Below are 27,697 nucleotides of genomic sequence, written 5' to 3' on the forward strand. Positions count from 1 at the left end.
ATCTGTTTCCAGACCCAGACATCACTGATTTATTTACATTCAGGTCATATTTTCAAGCTTTCCTTCACAACCATGAAGGATAGAAACATTTTTTTAATTTAGAAAATTTAGATATTGATGCAACCAGAACTCCAGGAGCTGGGGCCCTAAGCATAGGCTTATAGTTCTTATGCCTTAATCCAACTCTGGTCAAAAGCCCCTATCTTCTCAAAATTCTAGCTCCAAACAACCTTGAATTTTGGAAGAGTTCTAATCCAGATCCAGACTTTGCAACTGGGACCTCTCTCCCATAAAAGGCCAGGTATTCCCTTTGGGTTTCGAAGCACATCTATTAATGCCATGGTCAGTATTTCTAATGTGAACCAACAGGAAGAAGAAAATAAATGGTCAATTATGAATTGCCTCAAATCCAGTTCCATTAAGGTGCTCCAAGCAGAACAGTATACACATTTTAGTAGACAGGGTGATAGGGGTAAGTGTCAGGAATCCAGTTACTGTACATCAAATGTAACCTTAAAATAGACAACTTGAAATTCAGCATGATTTTAAAAATGAATTTAAGGTAATTACAGTTACTACACTTCCCCTAGAGTCACTGTGCCAATTTTTGGAGTTTTAACCATGATATTTTCCTATTTTACAAAATGTTTTTCTCTCCCTGGTTGTTACACTCAAAAAATAGCAAGGTAAACAGACCAAGTAATAGTGAAACTGAGTCTACCCAAAAAGCTAGATCCATGAAGAGGATTTAGATTTAGGCTCAAGCAGTGCAATGCCTAACTTTAGATGCCTTACCACTGAGTGGAAGTCACAGCTCCAAGTGGGGTACTGAGGTTCCCTGTACAATGTATGGGGAAAGTTAGGCTTGGTCTACTCTTACTATTTATATTAGCACACGTATGTCAGTCAGCGGTGTGAAAAAACACACCCCTGACTGGCAAAGCTAAGACAACAAAGAGTGTTTCTGTCCTCATAGCTCATGTTGTTCGGGGAGGGGCTGTTTTTACACCCCCGGAAAAACACCTAGTGGAGAAAGCTGCCTCTAGCATAGGGGGCTGGAACCTGGCTATCTGAGGAGAGTGCACTAGCCACTGGGTTCTAGAGTCATTCTTACTCTCTCTGCCCCAGTGAATATTTAAGTATTTCTTATGAAATGGCAACAGCTTCAGCAGTCGCAAATGAGTGCAACCCACCCCAGAATACCTATAATCCAGAGCACTTACCTAGGAGGCATGAATCCCTATTATAAATCCCACAGAATGGGGTTTGAACCTGGGTCTCACACAGTGCAGATAAGAGCTCTAACCACCAGGTTATTAACAGGGCACAAGCACTAACCACCATAAGCAGGGCATTGCATGGATGAGGCATGCTCTGAGATTGCCTACTGAATTGGGCCCTGCAGCCAAGGTAGGCTGGGATTTAAGCAGTGCTGCACATGCCCACCAGCGGCAACGTACAGGCCCAAAGGTTAGACAGCAGCTGCACGGGAGTTTTGAGGATCTAAATTTTGGATTTTGGCACCTAAAGTGGCAATTCGGTGCCTAAATCCCTTTATGACCAAAGTGCTGTCAGACGCACTATGTGAAAAAACTAAAAAATAAAACAAAAGCTAAAGAAAAGGGAGAAAAATATTTTCCCTCTAACTTTTCTTTCATCTCTGGTAACATAAGGTGTTAAACTGTGAAAATTTTAATTGATAACAATAGAAAAAATCCTTAAAACCCATAATTTTGCACAACTGTGAAAATGTACATAGATAAATAAAAAAAATCTTAACAATAAACATCAATATTATGTGTCAAAATTATAAAAACATACAAACGGAATTGTGCCAAGCCCAAGGAGATCAAAGACAATGCAGACAACACATAGGGAAAACAGCTTTAGCAACAGTTAATAAACACACCGAGGTGATAGAGATGGGATTATTGTGCTTTCAGTAGCTAACCTGTGTTATCTGTATTTTCCTACTTCATTTGTCTAGATTGGCTCCAGGGAATGACACAAATGGGAGGAAGAGAGCAATACGTTATTTCGCTGAGTGCTTTGTGATGTACATAATAAATCCAGCAAAAGGCCTTGAATGGGCTTGACTGTTCACTGGTGACAACAGACCCTGCCTTACATGTCATGACCCCTGGAGTTCTGAGGGGCATGACTCTAAAAGGGTTAATCTTTTCCACCTGTTATTGACCACAAAGCAAGCTTCCCTGGTAGCTTTCCTACCATGAGAATGTGGCCTGTGAACTTTGAGCTGGAGTGGGCCCAGTTATAGTAAGAACCCTCTGTGATAATGAGCCCAGCTATTTTCTTATGTAAAATGCAGCTCATCTGTCCCATAATATTTCAGTCAGTTGGTATCCAGCACTGAAGCAAACCGTGCGCCGCCAGAAAAGCAGATGCGGGAGGGAATGGAGTTTGAGGCAAATAAGGAATTCCAGTTAACAGTGTCCACAAGGGTTACAATGAAGTGTATACTGAGTTATTATTCTCTGCTTTTCTTCTGAGAGTATTAGAAGCATCCCTTCATGGACATGAAAATGTTTTTTAGAAAAATAAAAATATTTAAATTATGTTGCAACTGAGACACAAAGCAGCAAAAGCCAAAAAGTTCAAAGTAAAGGCTGGGGCTGCACACAGACAATACAGCTGTCTCAGTCTATTGGATACGTATCTATTTACAATGTGGGGAAAATGGACCAAGTATTTGTCTCCATTACACTGGGGTGCATGAAGGGTAAGTCCACAGAAATGGAGATGAGAAATTTTGGGGGAAGAGACTTTTGTGTGAGTTTTCTTGTACAGTTCAGATCAAAAGGGCTGGATCATCCTCTTCCACAGGAAAACCCATGGGGTTTGGGGGCAGGGGGACAAGGGGAATATCTCTGTAAAGATTCCCACTGTGACCTGCCCCCTTAGAGGGAAGATGATCCAGTGGTTAAGGGACTCACTTAGGAAACCTGCATTAAAGTCCCTGCTCAGTTACGGAGTTCCTGTCTGGCCCTGGGCAAATCATTTAGGGCTTGTCTACACAATGCATTGGTCTGCACCAGTGGGGTATATATTGTGCTCAGTACCAATGTGTCATGCACTAACAGGCCTATGTGATCCTGCTGGTGTGCACTAAAAGTTCCCTAGTGTGCATTAACATAGTCCTGTTTCTTTTCTTTTCTGTTCTTTATTTTCTTTTGCACATCCCTGGTTTTGGCTGGGATGAGAAGAGAAACAATAATATTAATGATGATACAGTAATAATATTCCGTGTATAGCTATTATTCACTTTGATTAGCACTTACTCCATCAAGTAGTAACATCCTCCCCCATAAGTACTGTAAATCCTTACCAACCAAAGAGATATACCATAGAACCCTTTACACGCAATACTTTCAATTCCTGTATCTCAAAGCACTTGCCAAAGGTCCCTAAGTATCATTTTTTCCATTTTGCAATAACATAGGAAATATGATGGCAAACAAATTATTGGCACTTTATTTTGGGGATCACTGGTAATCTCATAAATAGGACCCTACCAAATTCACGGCCATAAACAAATGCGTCACGGACCGTGAAATCTGGTCTCCCCTATGAAATCTGGTTTTGAGTGTGCTTTTACCCTATACCATACAGATTTCACAAAGACCAGCATTTCTCCAATTGGGGGTCCTGACACAAAAGGGACTTGCAAGGGGGTCAAAAGTTGATTTTAGGAGGGTCACAGTATTGTCACCCTTACTTCTGTGCTGCCTTCAGAGCTGGGCGCTGGAAAGTGGAAGCTGTTAGCCTGGTGCCCAGCTCTGAAGGCAGCACCCCACCAGCAGCAGTGCAGAAGTAAGGGTAGCGATACCATACCCCATGCCACCCTTTCTTCTGCGCTTCTGCCTTCAGGCGGGCCGGCTGGAGAGTGGTGGCTGTTCTCAGATCCTCACAGAGATATGAAGTGAGGAGTTTTGCCACTGACTTCTGTGGGACCAGGATTTCACCGTGGACATCATAGTCTGCTATCCCTATGTGCATGGAACTGCCATTGACATCAGTTGTTTGCAGTGGTGTTATAGCCATGTTGGTCCTAGGATATGAGCGAGACAAGGTAGATGAGGTAATATCTTTTATTGGACCAACTTCTGTTAGTGAAAGAGACAAGCTTTCGAGCTCTACAGAGCTCACCTGAAGATGACCTTGTCTCTTTCACCAAGGTCCTTACAATTTGACCCAGAAACCCTCCCAAAATTGGGTTAATTCAGAGATTGCACTCACAGAAAGAAGGCGTTCCTGTAAATTGTGAATTGCAGTTTCTTACATTATGGGAAATAATCTCCCATGGAGAAGATTTACATTTTTAAGCTACAAACCCATTATTTTCTCCTTTAAATTACTATTTATAGAGACTAGGAATTGACTCGTTGAATAGAAATTCAAAAATTCAAAATATTTCTCTCTTCAGGTAGCATTTCACAGCAGTGGTGTACATCGTAAGTCCTGCTTACATACACTTTCTTAAAGAAATAAAACCACCACTCCATCCTAATCCTGAGGTTTCAGGAAACAGAGAAGGCTTTCTTTTTTGCTAAGCACTGTCAGATTTGACTTTTCTTCCTTAGGTTGGTACCCAAGTGTATCAACCCTTCTGTAAGATGAGCTGCTGTTAAATAAAAGATTGGTCACCTATAAATTATGTAGAGCCATAGGTGACTTCCTGAAAAGCAACTGACTCAGCAACGGGGCCTTATGTCGTCCTTTGTGGCTTTGGGGCATCAATCACCAGTGGACCATAGAAGTGGGTTAAAGCTTCAGTTTACTTAAACTCTGATCAAAATAAACATAAGGGGTTCTGTGTATTTTGAACATTAAATAAAGTTATGGGGAATTGATATCCCAACTGAACAGAGAGGGAAGAAAAGTGGAATAACAGGGTTATGCCAGATGTGAGACCTAAAAACATCTTCCTCACATCCTATTTATGGCCTTTGCTATGAAGGCTATAATCCCATTGCAAGTGTTAAGAATGAGGAGGGGGAAGTCACTTCTCATGAGGGCAGAAACAATGTTCGTTTAGCAAACACATTCATTCTACAAACCTGTGTATATTTACCCTTTCAACAGCCATCTCAAATTGTTTTTGGAAAAGCAGGATAACTGGTACCACTGGAGAGAACTTTGTAAATTCAAGTTCCACACAGATGAGCACCCAAAAGTTTGAATTATGATTGAATGTTTAGCCAAGACAGCAAAAATAGGGCCTGATAGGTGCCCTCAACTCCCATTATCCTTAATCATCTTGGAAGCCACAGGATCAGATCCTTATGCCCTGAAAATTATCCAAAACTTTCCTACTCTTTCCAATACCAGTTAAGTTCTACTAATGTTAATCAATTTGGGAGACCTAGAATAGACAGGCCTCTAGCTGTCTCAGACATTTTCAACTTGGTGTTGATTAGACCTATTCTGAGCAGGGTTACGGGACACAGTGTTTAAAACTCCTATGGCAGTTAGTGGCCAATATACACTAGGTCTCCTGCCATTATTATCACTGGTGGAATTGAACTGGTGTTTGCAATGCTGGCATAGGTAGAATCCTAGGTTTGTGAAAACAAGGTTTTCTCTGTGTGCTTTAGCAGTAAGATTTCCAATCACAGTTCTGAAACCTGGGAGTTCTACAAAAGGAAAAATCTTAGAAAAAATGTATCCACATTTTTGAGACCTCAGAAACTTTCGAATTTGGGGAACACATTCTTATTTTATTTAAGCTGTTCCTCCCATTCCTAATGAAATGGAGCAGTTAATTTTTCAAAGAAGCAACAAATTTTCTTTCTTTCTTCATTTCTTTCTTTCTTTCTTTCTTTCTTTCTTTCTTTCTCTCTTTCTTTCTTTCTCTGAAGGTTGGATCACTGTTACAAAAATTTAGGAAACTTGTGGTTAGTGTAGGACAGGGAAGTATGAGATCACAAGGGACAAAAAGACCTGTTTTATAGGGACCACTGCCTGCAAAAATCAAGATTGGGATCAGTTGTTAGCTTCAAAAACATGTTCATGGATAATTAATAGTTTGGTATGAAAGGGTAAAAGGCTGTCTATGAGTAGACTCAGGGCCGGAGATCATCTGACGTCATGGCACATGGAGCACGTTTCAGTACAGTGGCTATGAATTGTGTTGAGAAAACATATGCTGGGATATGAAAGGGAAAGTTGTTACATTACATGGTCCTATTTTCCTGGCAAAATGTTTTTTGAAAAATGCTAATGAACATCTACAACTCTTAACATTATTTTAAAAGCTTTGGTAAACACAAAATCTATAACCTTCATTTTGCACTTTATTTTAAAATACCTGAACAAGAGTCATTTGAGATTAATTCTGTATCATCTGCTGCCCCTATATCAATTTACAAATTGCGGGAAATAACAAAATCGACTGCAAATGCCTTCCTTAATAGCATCCTTTTCCCTTATCTGATAAGATTTCATAACCTGTATCATATTATTATTATTACTTGTATAATGGCAACAGCGAGTGAGGCACTTTAAAGAGAGGCGTAAAGATGGGGATTTAGATCTTCTGTCATCATTATGCTCAAGGCTACTGGCACAACATATAACTATATAGGTATACAGTAGCATATGGGGTACTGGTTTGTTCCTGCAAACAGCAGTCAGTATTTGTACAGCAAGGTGAGAACTCAAGATAACTCTTTCATCAGTTTAATTTTCTGTACTGCTTTCTGCCTTCTGGCTTTGAGTGAGGCCATGGTACCAACAATTGTCCATATAATTTTTCTGCTCTGAGTTATCAATTATCCTCCTGAAAATAGAGCTTACTCTCCTCATGCTGTTATTTTTTATTTTCACTCCTAGTGATGCACTGTGAATAGAAAGATGTAACAGCATCAAAAGCTGACATGCAAGAAAATGTGCTTCAAAACAATGTACTCAATAGAAGCCTAAACCACATTTTGCTGTGGTGAATACAGCAGTGTGGGCTATACCATATGTGCCTCAAAGTATGTTGTATTTTGATTTGTAAGGAGACTCAGCATTTGTACTTAAAAACGTACATGGGTAGACCTGGTGGTACACCTGATGGCACCTAATCGCTCATATTTATAAGCAGAGCTGGTGTAATTTTTTTTATAGTGCCTAGCACAATGGTTCCTTTGCTGCAGCTGAGGTCTCTAGGCTCTACCGTAACACTAAATTAATAATGAATAAATAAAATAAAATCATAATAATAGCTATATTAAGAATGGTAAAAGAAGATCAGATTGAAACAAAGGAAACAAGTGTGCAGGAGATATTTAGTCTGACACTTTGCAGAGCTCATCTAGATAAGGTTCGCCTTAGGTTTAGTTACAAAGAATAAAAAATATATCTTACATTTCTGGAAAGCACTTTCTCCTGTCTCCACTTTCACCCTTTCAGCTTTCCAGGCTGTCCAAGTCACACCCCATTGCTTTCAGCCTCCTCAAGTGTTTCTTTAATGCACCTGGCTTATCATTATACTAGACAATCCTTCTCTACTAAGTGGTATACCTTCAGTCTGTCCCAAATTTAATCCAGTATTGTACTCAGTGCTTTTGCTAAACAGTTTGTTATTTTTGTGTGTGTATTACACCTTTGCATTGACTCAAATATTCCTTTGAGGTTGATCCACCTTCATCTGCAGACTTTCAGCTCACAGTTGCAACCCATACCACCCTTGGGATGATTGTTGTTAGACAAAGTCCTGTTGAGGTGCAAATTAACCAGCCTCCTTTCTGATGTCTGTTGTCCCTGACAAAAGGCATTAACTGAGCAGACACCTCAGTTCTGCTTTGTGCTAGGAGTTTGTCTACACTGAATCAGAGGTCTGAGTGCAGCATGTGTGGACATATCTGAGCGAGCTTTAATCATTCTAGCTTTGCTACCAACAGTGAAGCCACAGCAGTGCAGCCTTCAGCGGGAGCTAACTACCCTAAAAAGTACTCAGGGTCCTGGGTGAGCTTCACCGTTATTGGTACCCACACTAGTGACATTAAAGTTGTCTGGGTGTATCTACATGTACTAATATCACACACCCGGACTGCAGTGTAGACATACCCTAAAAACCACGGGTCTCTTAACATTAAGTCTGCCCTATATCACATATGAATTATTGACAGATTAAAACCAACCTGGTCAAATTTATCTGCCTGTAATAGTGAGCTCATTAATGTTTGTTTAAAGCATGTGTCGGGTGAGGTATTTCCAGTACAGACAAGGAAGTGTTAGTACCATTATACAAAGTACTGGTGAGACCTCATCCAGAATACTGTTTGCAGTTCTAGTCTCCCATCTTTAAGAAAGATAAATTCAAATTAGAACAGGTGCAGAGAAGGGCTACAAGGATGATCCGAGGAATGGAAAACCTATCTTATGAGACAAAACTCAAAGAGCTTGGCTTGTTTAGCCTAACCAAATGAAGGCTGAGCGGAGATTTGATTGCTCTCTATAAATACATCAGAGGGATAAATACCAGGGAGGGAAAGAGAGGAGTTATCTAAGTTAAGCACCATAGTGGACAGAAGAACAAATGGATATAAACTGGCCATCAACAGGTTTAGGCTTAAAATTAGATGAACCATCAGAGGAGTGTAGTTCTGGAATGGCCTTCCAAGGGGAGTAGTGTGGGCAAAAATGCTAACTGGCTTCAAGACTGAGCTTGGGGAGGGCTCTGAGTTACTACCAAGAATTCTTTCCCCGGTGTGTTGCTGGTGGGTCTCGCCCACATGCTCAGGATCCAACTGATCGCCATATTTGGGGTCAGGAAGAAATTTTCCCACAGGTCAGATTGGCAGAGACCCTGGGACTTTTTAGCCTTCCTCTGCAGCATGGGGTCCAGGTCACTTGCAGGTTTAAACAAGTGTAAATGGCAGAGTCTCTGTAACTTGAAGTCTTTAAATCATTATTTGAGGGCTTCAGTAACTCAGCCAGAGGTTATGGGCATGTTACAGGAGTGGGTGGATGAGGTTCTGTGGCTGCAATGTGGAGGAGGACAGATTAGATGATCGCGGTGGTCCCTTCTGACCTTAAAGTCTATGAGTCTATGAGATTACTATTGTTATTTAAATTTTTAAATACTCAGAATTAGCTAGCTAGCTAGCTAGATAGATAGATAGATAGTCATTGGCCATGCCATACTATCGCATGAAAAAAATATAATGCAAAGATAACATAAAAGCCTAAAAACATAAAATAATTCTAGGCTGTTTAGAAGCCAAGGATGTTTATGATACATGAGAACAAAAGTTTCTTTCTAATCATTCCAGGTAGGTGCCTGCTACAGAACTATAAATAGAGCAGAGCTTACAAATAAAATAATGTAACACACATCTGGGAATTTTTGTGACACATTTGTTGACAGCTCAAAAAAATGAACATAGACTTTGTAAATACAGTACAAAGCTGTGCTTCCCAGGTATGTAATGTTTCAACTACCTGTGGGGAGCTAATCGTTGTGGTGGGTAAAGACAAGCACTGCTGACATCTATCAGTATCTTAGGATAAAGTTTACCTTACAAATCTAACAAATTAAATCTGAATTTACTTCATGATTATTTAGTATTTTCTCTGTTAGAAATAATCACCTAGGGCATATCTATGCTATAAACTTAAGTCGACCTATGTTAGATTGACTTACAGCCACCACAGTAATTATGGTGGTGATTCATGTCCACACTACCCTCCTCACCAGGAGCACTTCCACCAACTTAAGAGGGGCAGTGTAGGGGGCTCAGAACCAGGGCTTCCAGCTCCACATGCAGCTCCCTGCCAGTAGCCCAGCTCCCTGCTCCCCACTGGGGGTCTGGCTGCTCCCCGCCCCTTGGCTTCCCACTCCCCACCGGACTCCAGGCAAAGAGCTCCCCACAGGGGCAGCTGTGCTCCCAGTGGGGAGTTGAGAGCCCAGGGGAAGTCAAGCTCCCAGTGGGAAGATCTGCACCCAGTGTCTGGTCGGCTGTTCTGTTCCTGGCAGGAAGCCGGGAGCCAAGAGCCTGGGTGGCAGCTCAGACTGGAGAGGGGAGCTGGGAGCCTGGGCAGCACCTTATCTGGGAGCAGTGACCCCGGGGCGGGGTGGGAGGTGGCAGGCAGTAGGAAGCTGTTAAATTGACAAGAATGACATCCAATAGATGTACGTAACGCTGTGTCTACAAGGACACTGAGTTGCCCTAACTACACTGACATAACTATACCCTACACCACATCACCTTAACTACACATACGCCTCTTGTGGAAGTGGAGTTATTATGTCGGTGTAAGTGTACACTGACATAATTAGGACCAATAATTAGGATATAAGCTGCCTTATGTTGACCTAACACTGTAGCGTAAACCAGGCCCTAAAGCTGTAAATTTAGAACCTAATCTTATAGCCCTTATTCAAGTGAACAGTCCTAATATAGGAAAGCAATAAGTGTTTGCAAAATAAGGCCCAGAGTTTAGTAAGAAGGCTGATGTCATGGTTAAATGTCAACTGAGAAGGAAAAAAAATTAGGCTTATGTCCTTTTCTTGCTTCTTTATGATGGATAAAGAGGGTCTGAAAGGTGTTCTCTTTTAAAGGGTTTTACTGGAGGGGCTTGTTTTTAATATTAGAAATGAAGGTCCTGTCTAGGCTGGAAGACTCTATGATAACTGGAGAACGAGTGAAGTGGTGATCTCACAAGACCGGAAAGTTAAGATATTAAAGAGGATAATTTTAGTGAAGCTGGTCAGGAATTTTTTTCCCCCTGAGGAAAATTTCACTGAAAATGAAAACATTTTTTACTTTGGTTGCAATTTTCCATGGGAATTTTTATGCTTTCATTGAAAAGCCAAAAACTGAAATTTTGTTGGTCCTCAGCAACCAAAAATTTCAGTTTTAATTTGGAATTTGAAGGAAGATAATGAGGTAACCAACATTTAGAATTAAAGAAACTTTTGTTGAAGATTCAACATCCTTATTTGTAGATTCTCTTTAAGGCACAGGACCCTGAATCAGAAAATCCTGCTTCCATTCCTGTCTCTGCCACACAGACTTCCTGTGTAACCTGGAGTGGGTCAACTGGGGTTAAATTTTCAAAACACATCATTAGCAATTATTTGCACCTCTGGTTTTGCAAATACATATCCCTTGGAGGCACAAGATGGTAGAATTCATCCTTCTAACTATCTGATTTCTCCTGCAAAAAAGAATGAGTAAGATGGTGCAGCAGTTAATGATTGTGTAAGGAAACAAATGGGACCTTCAGCATGATTTAAGGATTTTTCCCATCTACTGGGTAAACTATAGGACAGTCAGACAAGCCCAACCGAGCACATGGGTCCTGATCCATGACTGAGGGTCCTAGTTGCTACTGCAGTACAAATACTACTAATTAATTAATATGGCTAAACATAAATGTATACATCTGGGAACAAAGAATGAACAGGATGAAGTACTTTATCCTGGGAATCAGTGACTCTGAAAAAGAGTTGGGGTCATGACTGATAATCAGCTGAACATGAGCTCCAAGTGCTATGCTGTAGCCAAAAGGGAAAATACGACACTGAGATGCATAAAAAGGAGAATCTCAGGTAGGCGGAGGGAAGCTATTTTAACTCTGTATTTGGCCGTTATGTAATCACTTCTGGCATACCATGTCCAGTTCTGGTGTCAACAATTCAAGAAAGATGTTGATAGACTGGATAGGATTCAGAAAAGAATCATGAGAATGAACTAGAAAACATTCCTAATAGTGATAGACTGAAGGAACTCAATCTATTTATCTTCACAAAGAGAAGATTGATTTCAATTTATAAGTACCTACCTGGGGAACAAATATTTAATAATGGGCTCTTCAGTCTAGCAGAGAACAGTATAACATGATCCACAGAAGTTGAAGCTAGACAAATTCAGACTGGATATAAGGGGTAATTTTTTTACAGTGAGTGTAGTTAACCATTGGAACAACCAGGATTATGGTGGATTCTCCACCACTGACAATTTTTAAATCAAGATTGGATGTTTCTCTATAAGATCTGCTCTAGGAATTATTTTGGAGAAGTTGTATGGCCTGTGTTGTACAGGAGGCCAGACTAGATAATCACATTGGTGCCTTCTGGCCTTGGAATCTATGACTCTGTGAAACCTAACACTAACAGTGGGGGTTCAGGCAAATGAAGGTTGCAGTGAAGCTCAGCTTCCTAAATGAGAGGTTTTGTGCTTGTATGCCCCTCTTAACCCTTCTTTCCATTCCGAGCGCATCATTCTTACATAGGTGTGTTCAATAAACAGTAAACCAAAAGCACTTCAGCAAAATAGGAAAATATCATTAAAATTAGCAGATTAACATCAGCACTTTTAAAGTTGTTGAAAAAGGAGAAAAGAAGAGTCTAGCCTATTTTAGCACCTAAGAGTTAGGAAACTGCCATTACAAAAAAAGAACAGAGAAGTTTTATGGGAGAGGGACAAGAGTGGTTGAATATGTGGTGCTCTGAGAAAGACGAGGATTCTATCCCCGCCACCATCCATAGAGATCTCCTGGGCATGGTCTTTTAATGGGGCTTTGTTCAGGAATCTCTGTCTCCATCCATCCAAGAATTTATATTGTGCCCATCACAGGATATCTGGGCACTGAGTCCAGGAGTTGGACCAATGTCTGGGAGGAATGTTTTAGAACACATCCAATGAATTACAGAAGCTACGGTGACATTAAATGTGTCTTTACTAATGTGCCAATGTGAGAGCATAAAATACAGAGGGCAAGATTCCACCTGACCCTTAGGCAAGTGCCATGTGGAGATGGAGGGAGAAAGAAGCCTCTCCCTTTGTGCACTCTGAATAAGGACCAGGCACAATTGCTGGTCTTGCTCACTAACTACTGTCTTAAAGGACCACAGAACTCCAAAGAGGTCCGGGAGGGGACAAGAGTAGGCAAGAGCCTTGGCTTCAAATCCTCACACCTGCTGCCCTGCAGAGGTGACCAGTCGCACAGTGGGGAGTATGCTGCAACCCTTAAAAGGGAACCTGGGAAGCTCTGTAAGGCAGTATGCACTCATAGTCCTCCTTTGGTGGTGAACCTCCACCATACTCCCAGTGTAGGGCTGTATCAAAATGAGAGGAAGGATGGTCTTGTGGTTAAGACACTGAACTGGGACTCAGGAAATCTGGTTCAGTTCCAAGCACTGATATAGACTTCCTTTTTGACTCTGAGCAAACCTCTTTGGCCCAGAACTTCAAAGGTATTTAGGCACCTCCCTCCTATAGATTTTAAGTGGGGAGGAGATACCTAACTACCTCTGAGGATCTGGGCCTTAATCTCCATGTGCCTCGGTTCCTGTCTGTAAGAAAGAAGGTCATCTCATGGATCAGTAACTGGTTAAAAGACAGGAAACAAAGGTTAGGAATAAATGGTTGGTTTTCAGAATGGAGAGAGGTGAATAGCGGTGTCCTCCAGGGGTCTGTACTGGGACCAATGCTGTTCTACATATTCATAAATGATCTGGAAAAAGGGGTAAACAGTGAGGTGGCAAAATTTGCAGATGAAACAAAATTATTCAAGATAGTTAAGTCCAAAGCAGACTATGAGAAGTTACAAAGGGATCTCACAAAACTGAGTAACTGGGCAACAAAATGGCAGATGAAATTTAATGTTGATAAATGCAACATAATGCACATTGGAAAACATAATCCCAACTATACATATAAAATGATAGGGTCTAAATTAGCTGTTACCACTCATGAAAGAGATCTTGGAGTCATTGTGGATAGTTCTCCAAAAACATCCACTCAATGTGCAACAGCAGTCAAAAAAGCTAACAAAAGGTTAGGAACCATTTGGAAAGGGATGGATAATAAAACAAAAAATATCATAATGTCACTGTATAAATCCATGGTAGTCCCATACCTGAATATTGAATTCAGTTCTGGTGACCCCATCTCAAAAACATATATTAGAGTTGGAAAAGGAACAAAGAAGGGCAAAAAAATGAATAAGAGTATGAGGAGAGAGTTAAAAGATTGGGACTTTTCAGCTTGGAAAAGAGATGACTAATGGGGGATATGATAGATGTCTATAAAATCATGAATGGTGTGGAAAAAGTGAATAAGGAAGTGTTATTTACTCCTTCCCCTAACGCAAGAACAAGGGTTCCCCCCGACGAAATTAATAGGCAGCAGGTTTAAAACAAACAAAAGGAAGTACTTCTTCACATGACATGCAGTCAACCTGTGGAACTTGTTGCCAGGGGATGTTGTGAAGGCCAAAACTATAACAGGGTTCAAAAAACAACTAGATAAGTTTATGGAGGATCGATCAATCAATAGCTATTAGCCAAGATGGTCAGGGATGCAACCCCATGCTTTGGGTGTCCCAAGCCTCTGACTGCTAGAATCTAGGATTGCCTGTTTTATCTGGGATTGCCTGTTCTGTTCATTTTCCCTAAAGCACCTGGCATTGTCGGAAGACAGAATACTGGGCTAGATGGACCATTGGTCTGACCCAGAATGGCCGTTCTTATGTTCTTAAACTGGAGATAATAATACCTCCATTGTCTATTTAAAATATAAGCTCTTCAGGAGAGGAACTGACTCTTACTATGCATTTGTACGGCTCTGTCAGTTGGAGCCTCTAGGTACTACCAAAATACTGAGTAGCACAAACAAGTATGAAGTTTACCCATATACAATACATTGTTGATATCCTAGTAAAATCTACACTTAAAATCATTTTTCCATTTTCTAATGATTCCATTCAGCAGTTCAGCTTATAGTTTGTTTAATGGTATTCTTCTGCTAGCTTCCTATATTTGTACAGTGCAATATGCAATATGCAATACAAACTTTCAAAATAATGTGGGGGGGAGTGGGTTGAAGGGGAAGACACCCACAGAATTTTTTTATATGCTGGTTTGTTCATTTGAAGGAAAGGACAATGACTGAGCAATTGGACTGTCCTGGTTACAAATAACATTGTGAAAACACTAGTGTCCTTTGTAAACAAGTTAAATTAAATATATTTAAAATATAAGGGCCTGAGACCAAAGATAGTCTGCTACAGCTATATCCATACTGAAATCTGAAACTCGAGAGCATTAACAGCTGATCCAATTACATAATATTAGCTGCTCTGGAATGGAGTCATGAACAGCAAGGTCAGGGCATGGAGCTTCTTGCAGATGTTGGACTTGGTTGACACCTGCAAATCATTTGGCAGCCACTGTTTGTTTAAGTCTCCTTTCATGCTACCAGTTTTTCTCTGTTTGTTTTCACTCCGAAGCTTAGCTCCCTTGAGACTGAAAGAGCTGGAGGAAAATTAGTGTGATCCTTTTGCTATGTGCAAGTCAAATGAGCATAATCACAGTACGTTTTATTTTCATTTTCTTTTCCGGCCTCAGCAGACAAGTCAATAAACAGCTCCCAAATTATTAATGATGGGTTTACTCTCAAGTACTGTTCTCATTTTTCCAACAAAGGAGCTTTCATAGTCAATCACCCTTCCAAGTTTAAATTATAGCGCGGGGTGCAGAACACTGGTAAGCACTTGAGAAACATGTTCATTATTTCACTAAATTCATGTCAGCTTGTCCACACATTCAACTTCATGCAGGTGTAATTTCAGCTCTCTGCTTCCACAGAAATTCTCCCCATAGACACAATAGTTACCAGTATAAACACAGAAGAGGTCCCTTTGGAGGAATGGCATTTTGGGAGTGTTCCTTTTTTCATCATTTTCAGTAGCTCTTCCACTGAAATCCATCACCTGTTATTAATAATAATAAAACACTCAAAGTAGTGTTTGGAGGTTCATTCATCTGTAAAATTATTTAAAATCCATAGACAGAAGGTGCAAAAGCTCTGCAAAGAATGAGGACAGATTGTTCTTACTATTGGCCAAGATCTTCAAAAGTGACTAGTGATTTTTGGTGCCTCAATTTTGGGCTGCCCAAAGAGACACCATGAAGGGGCCTGATTTACAGAGGATGGGTGTTCTAATGTGGCCCCCAAAACTGAGGAACCCAAACTCACCAATTGCTTTTCAAATCTAAGCCAATAATAATAATCAATCAATCATCATCCTTTGACTGCCTATAGCAACTTCTGTCTGTGGATTTCAAAGCATTTACAAACTCGAATGAAGGAAACTCCCAAACACTCCTGTGAGGTAATAAATAATTATTGTCTCCACTGAACTGATGGGGGAAACTGATTCTGAGTGAAGTTCATATGACTTGCTAGAGCCAGAAGAACACAGATAAATTTCTTGACTCCCAGTCCCATCCTTGAACTATTGGTACTTAGATATCACAGTGACAGGGGCCTAAGAAATACCTTACCTCAAATTAGATCTAGGTAGGCAGAAACACTAGTGATTGAAACAGACTGAATTTTGATATCTAAAAAATGATTGAGATTTTTCTTTTCTTTATTCAAAAAGCCAAATACATGTCATGGGAGAATAAATATGAGCATTCACTGCAGTTTACGAGTTAAAATCAAAGTCCATATACACTAGGCACTGTAGTATCTTAGGCCCAAATCCACAAAGGCATTAAACTCCTTTCAACAGAAGTTTGGAGCTTAAATACCTTTGCAGATCTGGGACATACTGCCTAAAATGAGAAGTTTCCCAACCAATTAGCAGGATCCTTGTTTGAAGACAAAATAATCATGACCTTGCAGTACTTGCTGCCATCACACTGCTTCCCTCTTACTATGCCAGCTGGATTACTCCACGGTGTCATCATATACACAAGGGAAGTGAAGCAAGCTTGGCAGACAGTGTAGCTAACTGGGAGAGGATTAGAGCATAGAAGCTAAATCTGGTATACTGCAGTTTGCTGTTAACAGAGTGATACAAAACAAACCTTGTTAATCCAATTGTACTACACTAGCCATTGAAGATATGGATGCTAGTTTTGGAAACAGACTGAATTCAGAAGGTTAATTAGGTATTTTCCTAGCCCTAACAGAAAATGAATGTAATAGAGAAACATCTATGGGTTTTCTTTGCAGCCTAAAATATACAATGAGAGCACCTTACTCCTTACAATCCTTCAAGACAGCTATGTCCTAAAGTGATAAAGCAGCTGGCAAAATCCTGGGTTAGATTATTAGGGGCTGCGGGAAGAGAATCATCAGACTGAGCACAAGCCTGAGAAAGAACAGAGCAAAATATAAGATACACCTTATCCATATACCATATCCATACAGGCTTTCTCTAGGAAATGCCTGTAAATAACCAAATATATCAATAAAAAACAATAACTGAATGTGGAACTAACTCAGGTTAAGGAAGAGAGCATATTTTCTCTGTTCTGCACATTTTGAGATACATCTTCAGTGGGTACAAATAATCTTAGCTCCTTTGGATCTGGCTCAAAATTTTGCTGCTTCCTAATTCACAGAGAAGTGAAGTGACTTGCTCACAGCCACACAGGGAGTCAGTGACAGAGCTTTAACTCTTAGACTTGTCCTTTTCCCAGTCAAAGTGCTCTGTGTTAAGGTCTGCAAATTTGGAAAGGTGAGTTCTCATGACTGCCAGCAAACTTTCTAATTTTAGATTCTCTGCTAATCGCCCATCTAATAATAGTAGTGTGTGTCTTTCTCTTCTATAACAATTCTGAAAGGTAATTATAGAATTGCAACCCTTCCACTCCCCCCAATGTACAAAGTGCCTTCAGAAATTCCCTGATGGAGAGTTATGCCACCAAAACACCTCTAGTGCTAAATTAATTTTCCACCCCATTGAACTTTACATATACAGTCCACACAGACCTTTGTGTTTCTCTTCTTTGAGAGGAAGAGGGTGGTTCTGAAAGAATAGTTTTAGTTTCCACTTAAAAATACTACACCAAGCCACAGTAACAACCGCAAACTGTGCGGTTTACAAGGGTCAACATGGAATAAAATGGGGTCATTGTATTTTAAAAGCAACATATTTACAATGTAGATTTTAGGTAAGGTAGAACAGCCAGTGAGTCCCCAATCTTCAAAGGTTCATGTCAGTTAAATAAATAAATAAATAAATATATGTTGAAGCTGGTCATGACAGCATTGTGAGGTTGCATTACTTTTTTCAGATTGACAGGAGTTTTAAACCTTTACATTGTAGGAATCCCATAAACATGCTGAAAAAAATATATTTGAACATTATTTGATTTTTACCGTGGTTTAAGGAAAACTAGACTGACACAGGGAGAATAACAAGAGTTCCAAAATCACTTCTTTTGAATATTTTTCACTGGTGTGTCCAAACTATTTTCAGATCCCTTGTGCAGGAAATAGAAAGCACTCTGGGCTTTCCTCCACAGATTGTTCCTTGAGCTGAGTCTGACAATATCATTTATAAATAGATAATGTTTTTCTGTAGAGTAGATTTGTCATTTTTCAGAAGTTATCTATCTATCTGTATATGTATTGGTGTGAGAGAAAGAGAGAGAGAGAGAGAATGTGAAAAAATAGTATGTTATCATGTAATTAAAGACTGTATCAAAATGCATTGACTCAAAGGGGCTGAATTAAGGTTGCACAAACAACCTTAATTTGGCCTCCTTGTGCCTAAGCATTACGATGGACGGCATATATGTCACACGTAATGGACAGGCATATATTCATAGATTCCAAGCCCAGAAGGCACCATTGTGGTCATCTAGTCTGCCTTCTCATATATCAGAGGCCACAGAACTTCCCCAAAATAATTTCTAGAGCAAAGCTCTTAGAAAAACATCCAAACTTGATTTAAAAATTGACAGTGAGGGAAACTCTACCCGACTCTTGGTAAATTGTTACAAGGATCAATGACCCTCACTGTTAAAAATTTACACTTTATTTCCAGTCTGAATTTGTCTAGCTTCAACTTCCAGCCACTGGATTTTCCCTTCTCTGCTAGAGTGAAGAGTCCATTACCCCATGTAGGTACTTACAGACTGTAATCAGCCTTCTCTTTTTAAAGATAAATAGTTTGAGCTGCTTGAGTCTGTCACTGTAAGGCATGTTATTTCTAATTCATTCTTGTAGTTCTTCTCTGACTGCTCTTCAATTTATCAACATCTATCTTGAACTGTGGGCACCAGAACTGGAGGCAGTATTCCAGCAGCAGTCATACCATTGCCAAATACAGGGGTTAAAAACCTCTCTCCTCCTACTCGAGATTCCCCTGTTTATGCAACCCAGGATCACATTAGACCTTTTAACCACAGCATCACACTTGGAGCTCATGTTCAGCTGATTATTCACCACAACTTCCTCGTCACTTTCAGAGTCACTGCTTCCCAGGATAGAGTCCCTCATCCAACAATTGCCTACAATATGGCCTACAATTTTTGTTCCTAGATGTACACAATTACATTTAGCCATATTAAAATACATATTGTTTGTTGGAGGCTAGCTTACCAAGCGATCCAGATCATTCTGTATGAATGACCTGTCCTCTTCATTATTTACCATACCCCCAATTTTCATGCCATTTGTAAACTTCATCAGTGAAGATTTTATGTTTTCTTCCAGATAATTGACAAAAATGTTTAAAGAGAGTAGGCTCAAGCACCGATCCCTATGGAACCCCACAAGAGACACACACACATGCAATGATGATTCCCTATTTACATTTACATTTTGAGACCTATCAGTTAGCCAGGTTTTAATCCATTTAATATGTGACATGTAAATTTTATATTGGTGAAGATTTTTTTATCAAAATATTGTGCCATACCCAGTCAAACACCTTACAGAAGTTATCAGCCAAACGTGAAAACTCAAAAAAAAATCATTAGTTTGACATCTGTTTTCCTATTAATGCCAATCAACCTGCATTGACTGGTATTAATTATATTACACTCCTTTAGTTCTTTATTAATTGAGTCCCATATCAGCTGCTCCATTATCTTGCCCAGATCAACAGCAGGAAGACAAGCCTATAATTACACAGGTCATCTAGTTTACCCTTTTAAATAATGGCACAACATTAGCTTTCTCACAGTATTTTGGAACTTTCCCAGTGTTCCAAGACTTACTGAAAATCAATTTTAATGTTCCAGTGAGCACCTCAGTCAAACTCTTGGTGCAAGTTATCTGGACCTGCTGATTTTCAGATGTCTAACTTTAGTAGCTGCTGTTTAACATACTCCTGAGGTATCAGTGGAAGGGAAAAAGTGTTATCATCATCCTATGATATGACTACATCATCTCTTTTTTCCCAAATACAGAACAGAAATATTTACTGAACACTTCTGCCTTTTCTGTATCACTATTTATAATTCTAGCATTTCCATGTAGCAATGGACCAATAACATTGTTAGGATTCTTTATATTCCTAATATACTTTTAAAACTCCTTCCTTTCTTCCTCAGCTCTGCAGGCCATAGCTTTCTCCTCGTGTTCCTGCTCCTTATCAATTTTCTCCAACACCTAAGTTCTGATTTATATTCATTATCATAAACTTCTCCTTTCTTCCACTTGTTTATATATATATGCGTGTGTGTGTGAGGAAGAAAGGAGAAGTTTATAATAATAAATTATATATATATATATATATATATATATATATATATATATATATATATATATATATATATATATATATAAAATTTTGTATAGCTGACTTCACTTTCCCTCTAAATCAGACAGGTTTTTTAAGCAGTTCAGCCTTCTTCCTCAACTTTGGAATTGTGGATTTTTGGGTACCTAGTAAAGTGCTCTTAAACAATACTTAAGTATCCGTCACAGTTTTCTGATTAAATTCTTCCTCCCAGATGAATTGGCTCATAATTTTCTTCAGCTTTGTGAAACAAGCCCTTTTAAAGGACCAAGTATATACCTTACTGGTTTGGACTTTATTCTGTTTGCACATTATAAATGTGATCAAGTCATGATCATTTGTACCTAAATCATTGTTCAGTTCCTCTTTATCTGTCAAGACAATGTTTAATATATAATCCCTCTGTGTTGGATGCAACACTTTTTGAGATAGAAAATTGTCATCTATATAATTCAGAAATTCCAATGCTGTTTTAGTATCGGCCGCATGAGACCTCCAGCATATCTCACTCAAATCGAAGTCCCCCATGATCATTCATTTTTTCTCCCATACATTATAGATCTTGTTCCCTTGTGCAAATGTGTGATCTATAGCAGATACCAACTAGTATCCCATCTTGTACTTTATCTGCCATGAGATTGAACTATACGTGTTTAAGATCATTTTCTTCCAAGTTATCAGTAACTCTATTTTTGACATAGAGTTCCACCTCCCTTCCCCTCTTTTGCCCACTCAATCATTCCTAGATAGGTTATAACCATTGATTTTAAAATTCCAGTCATTGGATCACCCCACCAGGTTTCACTAATACTAACTAGATCGAATTTATGCTAATAATGAGCAATTCCAATGCCTTTTCTTTGTTACCTGGCTCCTAGTATTGGTATATAGGCAATTAAGAAATTTCTTCTCTTCGTGTCCTTTGGTGCCTTGATTTTGTTCTCAACATCTTAATTTTGTGCTAATGAGTGCTCACATCTTTCCTTTTTTTACCCTCCCCTTTATTATTAGTTTAATACCCTCCTGACTACTCTTGGTAAACTTAATTCTGGCATTTCCGAACTTCTGAGCCCCTGTCTTTGCAATCTTAATGTGTGTTGGGGGGGGGAGGCATAATTTTCTAGGTTTTTAAAAAAGCAAACTGAACAAACAGAAATTCCATTTGTTGCACCACATTGACACCCACATGGTTCAAGGTGGGACCTTTAGCTCTCCCACACACAGACCACTGACACTTGAGTTATCAGAGTAACTAGTAGCCTTAGTAGATTGTCATCTTCTGTGTGGACCAGCCCTACAAGGAGATGAGACACACATGTGGTCAGTGGGTTTCACAGATGTTTGCTGACAGCAGAGGAATGGTGATACTCAGGAATCTTGGGCTCCATCACAGGCTCTGAAGGGGAGTGTGATCCAGTGCGCACAGATCCCCTCAGCATGACCCCTTCTTCCTCCAACCTGTCCCAGTCCCAATCCTGTCTCTTCTTCACCCATGGCTGCTTGCCCTAGTCCCATTTTCCTTGCCTACCTACTATCAATCTCCTCTGCTCAGGATTCTCAACTCAATCCCAGTCTCCTTGCCTGACAAGTACTAATCTCCCTTTTCAGACTTGCTGTCTGAGTCCCAATCTCTCTCACCACACCCATTCCCAGTCTCCTAGTCCATCTAGTCTCAGTTCCCCCTCCTAGCCAACTCCTTGTCCCTAGTCTCTTTTCCCAGCCAATTCTAGTTCTCCCCCTGAACCCCATCTCCCCTCTCCCCAATCCCATGTTTCCCCACTCTGGTCCTCTCCCCCCACCCCCCATGCACTCCTAGTCTCCTTGTACAGTCAGTCCCTGTCTCTCCTCCTCCCTCCAGCTCTTCATCCAATCTCAGTGTTCTACCTCCAGCCAAATAGCTCCCACTTCCCTTCCCCATTTCCCTCACCAGCTCCCAGCCCCAGTCTCCTTGGCAAGCCAGTCCCAATCCCGGTTTTCCTCTATCCTCCCTCCCTGCAGGCACAGTCTTAGCAGACCACATGTCTCAATCTCCTTCTTTCCCGCCCCCGGTCTGGCTTTTGTCTCCTGTTCATTCACATCAAATGGCTTCCTCCTCCACGCTACCTGAATGCCAGCAGGAGCGTCACTGAGAGCACAGAAGTGACAGGGTCACTGCCAGTGCCCAGAGCCACCCAGCCTGGAAAAGCTGGAGCAGCCACTACAGGGAAAGTCCAATTACTACAATCACCAGATACTGGCACATATGTAGTCCTTTCACAGGTGAGAGCTGTGACGGGATGGCACATGCTCAGTCACTCTGTAGGGATGGCCATGTGCAATCAGGGTAGTACTAGGAGTAGGAGCTGTGGGAGGCTCCAGCGTGCTCAGTGAGGATGAAATCTTTGGAGATTTTAGCAGCGAAAAGCTAAGTCTCTCTTGGGCATGTGCAAACTGAGATTTTTCAAAAGTTTATAACTTGGTCAAATTTGGGCAGATTTTCACAGAAGTGGCAAAAGGCATATCACTGACACAGAGGCCATCCCTCATTCCAGTCCCTGCTACAAAGCATGGGGGTACTAGAGCTATTTAAAGAAAAGACTACATTAACCAAGGCACAGCAATGTATTTTTCCCTACCCTTGTCCTCGAAAATGGTTGAACCATTTTGGTGGCAAGTTTTCAAAAAACTTCAGCCTAAGGCAGACAAACAGTATGAAAATTTTCAGACCAAATGGTCTGGAAAAGTTATAAGCTACTGAAACCAAGGTCTTATAATGAAAACTCTCTGCTACGACTAGCCATGCCTCTACTATCTCTCAGACAGCTGAGTTGCATCAGCCCAGTAGCAATGATGGTCTCTGTCTCCCATCAGCATTACCTCAAGAGTTCAGGTGCTTCTCCCCCTGCAGCCTTCAGGACCTCCCACTGCCTATCTCCAACCTCCCAGCTACACTCCCTTCAGTTGAATTTCTCAGGTCATCTAGGTTTGTATTGATCACTCTGGCACTTCTCCTGTGGTAGCTGGGCATGTCCACTGGGAATTTGAGGAATGGATGAATTGGTGTTTTTGGTGTACGGGTGGATGATCCATGCTTGGAGCAGTGTGTCTCCAAGCTGAGAAATTCCAAACAATAAGGAAAAAGAAAGGGGAAAGGAGTGACCTTTAGTATTTTATGCTAACCTGCAAACTAACCATTTCCACAGTAGCATTATAGGAGTTCCCTGTGCAGCAAAGTGATAATGCAGACAGGATGTATTTTTCCTGTTCAGTCACTGATCGTGGTAAAAAATAATATCCTCAATGCCATAAGAATAGTACAGTACAAAAGAATTGCTGGTGATAGAAATAAATATGTATTTCTTCTTTATTCTGAGAGTTACTTTAGCTTGTTGGGTCAGCTGCCCATGCCAAGCCCTGTTAGGTTTCTGGCCTCTTTGTCTTTTCAGGAATGCTAGGAATTTTGTGCCACCTCTCAGCAGACTTCAGAGCTTTTCTTTCTTTTCCCAAAGACATTAAGCATCAAACTTCCTTCAGACTATTCTTGTTCATGGCACTGCATGGTACCTGCTAGAGCTGGCATATGAGAAAAGGCATTAATCCCTTCTCTGATTTATCAAAGGTCTCTGAGAACATTTTTCTGCCAAAATTTCCAAGTGCTTAAGAAAACAAAACAAAACAAAAAGAATCCAGAAGTTACAAACCGTATTCACTCATCTTTACCTGCTCTGCCATCTCATTGCAGTGGAGAGGGGGGAAAGCATTATCAAATGTCAGATCTTTGCAAGGTTTCTCATTCAAAGTTCCTCATGGGATCTTAACAAGGAGGATCTTTAACAAAACTGTTGCATGGTATTGGAGACTTAAATGGCAGCAATTTAATTTTTTTTTACAAAAGAAATTAAAAACAGAGAGACCTGAAACGTTACATAGAAGTTTTCTGTACTGAATATTTTCCAAAGCATACAAGTGCCAAGTACCACCTCTTATCAGTTAAATAAAGTTCAGGTCTATGCTGCTCCATATGGACTGAATCCCGGCCTCTCTGCAAAAACAGATTAAACAGGTTTTCCATAGGGAACCTCCATAGAGGCAGGGTGGGGATAGAATCCTCTCCTTCCACAATGCAACGTATCAAGGCAATCACTGCTTCCTTAGTTCACCATATCAATGTAAACTGATTGGGTGAAATTCTATGCTGAGCGTCTAAGAGGTGCAGCTCAGAACTCACAGCCAATTGGGAGGGTGGCTATAATGGCTCTAAGCCATCTTTATGTCCTCCCAGTGCATGAGACAGGTACAGGAGCCTATCTAAGTTTTGGCAGCCTCCCCACCTTGCCCTATGGGCCAGAGTGCTGCACAGAGTTTCCCACACTTCTCCTATCCTCTGTTCTATCCACGACACATTCCCTAGACCAGACTTGCAAGGGGGCCTGCAGAAGGCAACCTTAAAGCTGTGTTCCACAGTGCCTGCATTGGGGGAATCCTTCCCCATCCAGAAATGGGACTTTTATTGCTCCTTTATACTGCCACACCCTTTTACCTGGCATAAAGGGCCAGAGTGGGGGGTGGGGGGGAGCGGGGGAGCATCTCACCCATTGTCCATGCTGCAGACCATTATACTACTTCCTAACGCTGCCACGCACAGATCCACATGAAGTATTGTTTCATGTAGCAAAGAGATTATGGTCTCTTGCACAGCCTTTTCTTGCCACCTGTACAAATGAGCCACTATAATTTTTTTATGATTAAAGCCTTCTGCCACCAAGGAAAGAGGTAGGCTTTAACTCTAAGAATTTAGCCATAGACAAAAGTCAAAAGACGTCTTTTACAATATGACTAGATTTCCTTTCCTCCTATACACATATAACAACCCAAACTGGCCAAATGAAAAACTGATGAGATTAACAGTGTAACAATACACTGTATACAGTGTCTACATTTCCCTCACCTTGTCTCCCAGTGGTTGTTTTGACTACAAGGTACTGCCATTTGTTATAAATCACTCCTAGATATTTCAGTTCCTGCTGTCTTTCTGATTCTACTTCACCTATATATTTTCTTTTCCCAGACAATCGTTCACTTTATGCAGATTGATTTAAATATCAAAATGCTTGCAACTTTTGCATGGTGTGCTTTGCAGTGTGCTCATGCTGAGCTTTGCAGTTGAACCACTACCAAAGAACTCTGGATGCAAAATGCCACCTCTGTTATCAAACATCTGCCTAACATACTGCAAAGCATCTTGGTCTAAAAAAATCATTTATTATTACTTATATTCTGTAGCACCATAAGGGTGCCTGGCAGACAAATGCATAGATAAGGAGACAGCTATTTAGGACAGGAACTACCATTTGCTGTGTGTTTGTTCAGAGCCTAAAGCTATGGGGCTCTAACCTAATTGAGGCGTCTCATTGCTACCACAGTAGCCCTACTGCCTCCTACACCCCCAACACAGGAGAGAAGAATGGGGGTGGCACAGAGAGTCAGCTGTGCTTCCTCTTATCCAGCCTAGGATTCCCCACTGCTCAGGGAATCTCCTGAGTGTATTCAGCTGTGCATTTAGTGCATTTTTAAGTCCCCTTTGTGCTGTGGTGGTGTAAAGGGACTTAGTGTGGCTCAGCATCTGGTCCAATGCTACTCCATTGTAAAACTAGTGTGAATTAAAAGAGAATAAGATTCATACTATGCAAACCTTGCAGCCTTTACTCACATGAGGAATTCCACTGTGATTATGGAGTAAAGGATTGGGCCCTAAATGAGGTTCTACCTTGCCAGTAATTAGACTATCAATGTAATCTGTATTTTTAAGGATTCTAGTGGAACATACTGTTAACCTATTCACAGTCAGTTATTAAAGATCCCATCAGCGGTACACAGTTCTTCAGATCAACCCATGAAATATAATAAAGCTCTGTTTGGGCAATTTCAGTGTCACGGAAGAATGCAGGAAGGGTGGAACGGCAGCTTTCTGATGGAGTAATTTTAGATTTTATTGTAATGTCTGCCAGTGAATATTCCACATGCAGAGATTACTAAAGCAAGCTGTGAAAGGCTACAGCCTGCCCTGTCACCCTAAAAGGATGTTGGGTTTGGATGTGTTCCAGGGCAGCAGGATGTGTGGCCTGGATTAGAACACAGGAATATTCCTAACATTCATTGCTTTTTAATGATGTCATCCTTACTAGCTGTTGCAAGTCCTTCTGCTTTTCCGCATAGAAGCTCTTCTAATACTATCAAAACTTCCTGATGAGAAAAGATTTCAAAACAAGACTGTAAGTATCTTATCCTAGCGATGATAAAAGCAGAGAACCACTCATATACAGCATTTATGGAAAGTATAACTCAGCATGGATGACTTAAATTTGATTTCAGGATGTGTCAAAAATTCCAGAATGAAAGTCACTGAAATATACAAAGTGGTTAATTTCAGTGTTTTCATTTAGGTTCTTAAATGTAAAATATCTCAATTTGTTTCGAAACTTGAGTGTGCTTCTCCTACTGTAGAACTGAGTGAGCAGTTAATCTCACACTGCAATCGTATTTTTGATGTAATTCAGAAAACATGCAATTACTGGATTATAAAATGAAACGTGAATAAACTCGAACATTTTCTGCTCACAAAAATATACACTGGCCACCCTTCATCGTGGCACGTGAACTCTGCCTGCAAACCAACAGAAATGCCAGCTTTTAGCCAATTACTACAATCTAGTGCAGAAGAGACCGAAGCATAGGCTAAACCCAAGAGATATTCCAAGTGTGGTCATAAGAATGTTTACTGATGTTATTAACAGGCACTGGAAAAAAGAAAGTTCAGAATCAAAATGACTCCAAGGTCACTTGAGTCACTGCTTCTTGAAGCAGATTTAAAGCTTCAAAGTGTAAAATCAGAGAAGTAAATGCTTCCAGGTGGTGAACTGAAGTACAACCAAAAGGAGATGTTTTCTCAGAGTTCAGTTTCACAAGGTAAAACTCACCCAAGCATGAATCTCAGAGAGACAAGTGCTAAGTCATGCCATCACTTCATTCCATTTGGCAGGAATACAAAGTTAGTTCTATATATTGGCAGCACACATGAGCAATGAAATCTAAATCTACTTATGGGAACAAGAATAGAGTCCCCAGGAACCTCCCTGTTTAAAAAAAAAGTATCACAACACTGGCTACCCAAAAAAACATGCTGCATCCACTTCAGAAGATATGCTTCAAAGCT

General features: G+C 40.4%; 1 protein-coding gene and 1 long non-coding RNA gene across 2 annotated transcripts in view; both read right to left on the bottom strand.

Moving 5' to 3' along the window:
* Nucleotides 1–27,697, bottom strand: part of DDX1 (DEAD-box helicase 1) — a 413,174-nt gene that overhangs the window by 214,301 nt on the left and 171,176 nt on the right. The gene's annotated exons all lie outside the window — the stretch shown is intronic.
* Nucleotides 1–27,697, bottom strand: part of LOC141984527 (uncharacterized) — a 105,012-nt gene that overhangs the window by 20,224 nt on the left and 57,091 nt on the right. The window lies entirely within an intron of this gene.

The sequence above is a fragment of the Natator depressus genome, chromosome 3, assembly GCF_965152275.1.
Source record: "Natator depressus isolate rNatDep1 chromosome 3, rNatDep2.hap1, whole genome shotgun sequence".
NCBI lineage: Eukaryota > Metazoa > Chordata > Testudines > Cheloniidae > Natator > Natator depressus.